This window comes from Mesoplodon mirus (genome assembly GCF_964341445.2).
Source record: "Mesoplodon mirus genome assembly, chromosome: 11".
Lineage (NCBI taxonomy): Eukaryota > Metazoa > Chordata > Mammalia > Artiodactyla > Ziphiidae > Mesoplodon > Mesoplodon mirus.
In genome coordinates this window covers 15672431-15679151 of record NC_138987.1, presented here as the reverse complement: position 1 = coordinate 15679151, position 6721 = coordinate 15672431, and the positions used below count along the sequence as shown (strand labels likewise).

General features: G+C 39.0%; 1 long non-coding RNA gene across 1 annotated transcript; it reads right to left on the bottom strand.

Annotated features, from left to right (window-relative positions):
• Positions 1–5103: 5103 nt before the first annotated feature.
• On the bottom strand, positions 5104–6017 carry LOC309812377. Its single transcript, XR_014295323.1, has 3 exons — positions 5901–6017; positions 5480–5584; positions 5104–5153 (listed from the first exon to the last, which is right to left on the bottom strand). It is a non-coding gene; the product is annotated as an uncharacterized lncRNA (long non-coding RNA).
• Positions 6018–6721: the final 704 nt, after the last annotated feature.

The following is a 6721-nucleotide window of genomic DNA, read 5'->3' as shown; positions in this document are numbered from 1 at the left end:
TCTTCATTTTTAGGAGCTTTCTAAAATGGGTTATTAGTGTTCTGTTTGTGGCACAAGTTACAGAAAACTTTTCCTTAATTATTTTGTTTTTGCTTTGTTTATGTTTTTTTTCTCTTTCATGGGCAATAAAAATAAATTGCTGACTTTTTAAATTAATCCTTTTTTGCTTCTGGGTTTGAACTGTAGTTAGGAAGATTTTCTTCGATCTTGGGTTATAGAAGAAATTGTTCATCTTTTTCTTAAGGAACTTGTATGTTTTCTTTTCCCCCCACTTTCATAACTCTAATCCATTTGGAATTAATTTTAGCATTTAGAGTGAAATGTGGATTGAAATTCTTCTTTCCCCCTCCAAATACTATCTGATTGATTAATTTCCTTAATGTCATTACATCATTCCTCTCCCTTAGAGGTCAGAATACACACACACACACACACACACACACACGTACCCCTTTTCTTATAAGGGTACTAATCTCATCAGACCAGGACCCTACTCTCATGACCTCATCTAACCCTACTTGCCTCCAAATACGTGTGTGTATGTGTGTGTAAATATGTACATAATATTTCTATCTTTTAGTAGTATGTTGAAGTGTTATTATGCATTTTTTTTGGCCGTGCCACACAGTTCACATAATCTTCAAAAAAGTTCAAAGAAGAAAAAAATGAAAATGATTCTTAAACATCTGAAAAGGTGGTTAATTCATAACAGAAAATACAAATTAAACTGTATCTAAGTTCCTATTTGTCACCATCAGATCAGCAAAAATCCAAGTCTAACAGTATCTGAGTTGGCCATGGGAAAACAGTCATTGGCATCCATTTCTAATAAAAATATAAAATGCTAAAACCCTTGTGAAGGAGAATTTGATAATATTTAGCTTGCATAGTTGGTAGTATTTGTGCAGCTTCATTCAACAATCCTGAACAAAAAAGGAAAGAGAAAAAACTTTTATATAAAATTATTGATTGTGGCATTATTTGTAATAGCAGAATATTGGAAACAATCCAAATGTCCATCAGTGGAGAACTGGCTGAATAAACTACAGTGCATCCATGCAATAATATTCTATACTACAGTAAAAAGTAATGAGGTCATTCTTTATTCCCTGATAAGACATGATCTTCAGGGTGTATTATTAAGTGAAAAAAGCAAATATCCAGATGTAGAACAGTGTATATAGTATGCTACCTTTTATGAAAGAAAATGAGGAAACACAATTTTCTGTGTGCATATGTTTGTGTTGCTTATATTTGCAAAGGGATTTCCTACTAGGAAAACCCAAAACTGAAACGGTTACATCTAAGGACAAGAGGTAATAAAGGTGAGGAATAGTAATGAAGACTTCTCTTAGTATACATTGCTATATAATTCTGTTTTGGAATTTAGAAAATGTTGACATCTTCCAAAAATAATATAAAAAAAAGGAAAAAAGCAAACTCTGAAAACTGAAAATAGAAATAAATGAACGTAACCATCTATTAAGTTGATGTCATACCCACAAAGAGAGAATAATTATTTTCTTTGACTTGGGAACACGGTATTTTGATTGCAGATCCTTGATAGAATCAATTCTATGAACAAATAGAACTGTAAAAAAAATCTCACTTCACTAGTTTGTTGTAGTTTTATATGTAATAACATCAAGTTAATAAGTGATTATACTGTTAGAAATGTTGTTAAGAACAAAGATTTTCAAAATATTGAAAACAGTTCAAATGTCCATCAATAGAGAACTGACTGAATAAATAAAATAATTATTAATTATAAATAAATGCAATTTATTTATTATAAATAAATATTATAAATAAATGCAATTTATTTATAATTAGTTTATTTTAATTCATAAAATATGGATGACTCTTAGAAACACAATATTGAATGAATAGAAACTCAAGTCTCAAAAGATGTAGGCAATAAAATGCCATTTTTATAAAACTTGAAAACAATTACAATCAAATATGTGGAGGCAGGCTCTGAGATAGCCTCCAGTGAGCTTCACCTCCTGGTGTTCATGGTCCTGTAATCTCCTCTGGTGAGTGTGGGCTGAATTTACTGACATGCATCTAGTAAATAGAATGCAGCTGAGGTGATAGGATTTCAGTCCTGAGCCTAGGTTACGTAAAAACTATGGCTTCTGTCTTGGGCTCTCTGTTCCATTTTCTCACCTGCTTGCTGTTATGGGTTGCATTGTCTTCTCTGTAAAAACACTGAAGAAGTCCTCATCCCCAGTATCTTAGAATGTGGCCTCTTTCGGAAATAGGGTCATTGCAGATGTAATGAGTTAAGATGAGGTCCTACTGGAGTAGGGTGAGCCCCCACTCCAATATGACTGGTGTTCTTATAAAAGGATGGTCATGTGAAAACAGAGGAAACAGAGAACACAATGTGGTGGTGAAGGCAGAGGCTGGAGTTATGCAGCTGCTAGCCAAGGAGCACCAAAGATTGCCAGCAAACCACCAGAAGCCAGGCAGAAGGAAGGAAGGATTCCTCTTTAGGTTTTAGAGAAAGCATGCCCCTACCAACACCCTGATCTTGGACTCCTAGCCTCCAAAATTGTGAGGGAACACATTTCTGTTGTTTTATGCCACCCAGCTTATGGTATTTTGTTATAGCAGCCCTGGGAAACAAATACACTTGCTCTGAGTTCTGACCCACAGATATGGAGATAATAAAGGGTTGCCATCTTAAGCTGCTGAGTTTTTGGGTAATTTGCTATGCGGCAACAATAACTGTACACATGTTGTTTTAGACTATATAAATATGTGACCATTTTAAGAAGATTAGACTTGGGAATTGGTAGGATCTGGGCAGTTCTGAGAGACAGGGCAGCAGGAAACACATAAAACACCTCATAGCAAGAATAGTCTGACCTGTACATTGCCACTGAGATGAATTTATTTATTTTTTTTTTTTTTGCGGTATGCGGGCCTCTCACTGTTGTGGCCTCTCCCGTTGCGGAGCACAGGCTCCGGATGCGCAGGCCCAGCGGCCATGGCTCACGGGCCCAGCCGCTCCGCGGCATATGGGATCCTCCCAGACCGGGGCACGAACCCGTATCCCCTGCATCGGCAGGCGGACTCTCAACCACTGCGCCACCAGGGAGGCCCCAGCCACTGAGATGAATTTATATCAGACTCTTTTTGTGTCCCTGCATCATTTGCTCTGCATTCACAATCCTGGAAAAAGAAAGCTCCCATTGGGCAAGATTAAATCATGTCCCCACCACTGGCTGTATCAGGGAATTAAAGAAAAATTATTGGGCTTTGGATTTCTAAGGGGACTGAGTGGATTGTACCTGGCTTTACAATTATGTAAAAGCTATTAAAATTGGGGGTAGGATAGTTACTCCCAAAGAAACTGAGGTATATTGGCACGGGGCAAAGATTTCAGGGACCCTCAATCCAACATATACATATCCTCTAAAAGAAAGTGTTTGAGGAAATAACAAAAATGAGTTGGTATCATGATAGATGAAAAAATCCAAACTGTCAAAATAAAGAAGTAGCTCTCAGTGAACTGACAACCCACGTTAGATGGGCCTGCTTTGAATTCTTCCTCAAATTCCTTTCACTGGAATTCTAGGTGTGGCATTCATCAATTCAAGACTAAAGGGAGAGGAATGGCAAAAGCAAAGCTTAACTCAAACTACCCTATGCGCTGTTTTTTTAAAACCATCTTAAAATGTTTTTCTTTGACTGCTGGCAAATTTTATTGAACACTATTTTTAGTCTCTCTCTCTCTCACACACACGCACACACACACACACACACATACACACAAACAGAGGCAGAATTGATTACACACACAGCATTGAACAAAAAAGTAATCAGACTGGTAATACACACACCACTCCCATCTTAATATACAGTGTACTCAGACATGTTGTAAATCATTTGTTTTCATTCTGTTTTGCAGAAAGAAGATAGCAGGTATCATGATTGTGCTCACCTCATTACAGGAGAGTGAATCCTCCTGTCTTTAATAATTACCACTTTAAAATTTGTTTTTTTTTTCCAATTTGGAGTGTGTGTGTGTATGTGCACATGTATGCCTTTTTAAGAATTAAATAGCTAACTAAGCAGTTAAGCAGTTAAATAAATAATAGAGAAAAAGGGAAGAGAACACAGTTAAGCCATTCTCATAAAACTTATTACTGGTTACTTTTCTCAAGTTAATGTACCACAAGCCACATGCTTGCTTATAAGTTCCTGACGCATCAGAGAAAATGGCATTCTAATGAAGCTCCACGCACCCCACTTTGGTATGTTCCACAGGCAGCTGCTGCCTTGCAATTCTATAACTGCCTGATGTTAATATCCTAAACCAGTCTTTAAAGGCTTCTTTGCTTGCCTGTGAGCTGCCCACCTCAGGGAAAGGGCTGTGTCCAGCACCCTGGCAGCACAGGTGAATTTGTCAGCTCCAGCAAGTGTCGCATTCCGGTGCCACAGTCTGTGCACCCACACTGCTCTTTCTGAGTGCTTTGCTCTGGGTCTTTGATCCCTTGAAGGCTACCGTGGTTCTGATCATTACCAGACAAAGTACTCAGGGAATGAACACAACCTTCTGGAACTGCAGATATCTAGCAGAATTAACACACCCCAGAGAACTGCTTATTGAAGTGACATGAGACAAAATCCAAAGCCTGAGTATTTAACTGAAAAGGGGTATTAGTCCCGACCCTTTATTCATTGGGCCTCTCATTTTTAATCTGCACTACTAAAATACAAATGTTAAAAAATATTCACTGCCTTCTATATTTTATGGGTTGTCATCTACAAGATGTTTCAAAAAGAAATTCCAAAACCCTATGAAGCAATACAAAGTACAGAATGTATGCGGGAAATATGTTCAGAGAACATACTTCAGGGGCAAACACCTCACTTAAATCTTTTAAACTTCTAGAAATTGGATGAATAACTACTCAGCCTAGCTGAACAGAGAACTTATTGTTCTGTGTCTTCGAAGAAGACAGAGTAATACTCATTGTTTTGTTCTTGTCTCAAATACAGCAGTCTCTTTAAAATCAACATACCCCCAAACAAACAAGCAAAAAGGTATTTCTTTCATGTTCTCCCAAACGTGTTGGTCCTATTAACTTACTATCTCAGTCATAGAATCGACATCCCCATCCAAATTGGAAATCTTAAATCTAGAAAGTCAGAAAAAAAAAGAAAAGAATTATTCTCCATCTCCCTATCAGAATGGCCATCAAGATTTGTCAATTCCACCCTCACTGGGTGCTTCACTCCCTCTCCATCTGTCACTGTCAGAGCTTTCATTCAGGCCCCTCTCATGTTTGCTGGATTGTAATAACACCCCCACCCTCCAAAAAAGGATCACCTTGCTCCCAGTCTCTGCTCTGTACATTGCTTTCAGTCACTTCTTCTGACAAACAGAAGCAAACCTCTCACTCCCAGCTTGAAATTCTTATCCTGGCAATCACACCTCTTCATTCTCCAGCTCCAGGCTACCTACCTTGTAGTGGATCCTGCATTTCTGTTCACCAAATGCACTTCCCAGGACTGCTGTAATCACCCTTTCCTGAATGTGATGCATGTTCTGATGCCTCTCTGCTTCTGCCTTGCATCAGGAAGGGTCCCATCAAGAAAGAGAAATTTGAACAGGGGAAGTTTAATATAAAGAATTATCGACTATAACAGGGGGTTTCAGTGATGAAAGATTGGCTAAAAAGAAGTAAAGTGAACTCAAAATTACATCGGAATAGTAGCTATAAAAAGTAATTGTCCCCTCCAGGGCTGAGATAGCGCATATGAGCAACACCCACCTCCTCCCAAGGCTAAGATCTAGACCCCACTGGGGAGGGCATGGCCATGGCTCACTGAAGGTAGATAAATCACTGGAGGAATTTGCTGGAAATTCATTCTCTGGAACTTACCAGGGAAACTATTCATGGCGAGGCATCTCATCAGAGGCACTTCACTATGAAATGACCCTAGGGGGTTTCAGGGGGCAGCTGCTGGCTTCTGGGTTCTGCTGGCTGCTGTTCACTGCAGGATCTGCATGCTGGAGGAGCTGCCCATACTGCATGAGCTGAAAGCTGGAAAAACCACAAGAGCACCTGTTGAGCAAGCACCCTGGAATGAGGAAGCCAACCCCTTTTCCTGTTGCAGTGTCTCCCCAGCACCCACTGCTGATAAAGCTTAGCATCCTAAAGCTTAGAAAAGAAAAATTATTAAAGAGCCCATCTCCAATGAAGGAAGGGTGAGTTTGGACCCACGAGGACCCCTTGATAACTGGCACATGCCATACTTTTTCCTCAGCATGGAAAGCCCCTCTCTTATGGGCCAGTTCACATGTTGCCTCCTCTCTAAAGCCTTTTCCCACCATCACATCCTAATCCCAAGCAAAATTAATTCTTTGGAATGTTGTCCATATCATTATTAAAAACATCTTTCTGTATCATCATTTATTTCTGTGACTCTCATAAACCACCTATTTGTTTCTGTGATAACTTCAAGGGTAGGAACCATGACTTATGCATCTTGGTGTTATAGCCCCTAAAACAAGACCTGAAATTAGAGCAAACACTCAACTTCAGAGTACAAAAGAGAGCAGAGAAACTAGAAGTTGCCAGAGAGTGAAAATGCTTTTGGTTGCTATCCATTACTTCTTTTAAGTTAGATGGGCGCATAGTTCCCACATACTTTTCTTTATCAGCCAAGGCCTGGAGAGATCAAGTAACTCATCAAGCATTAG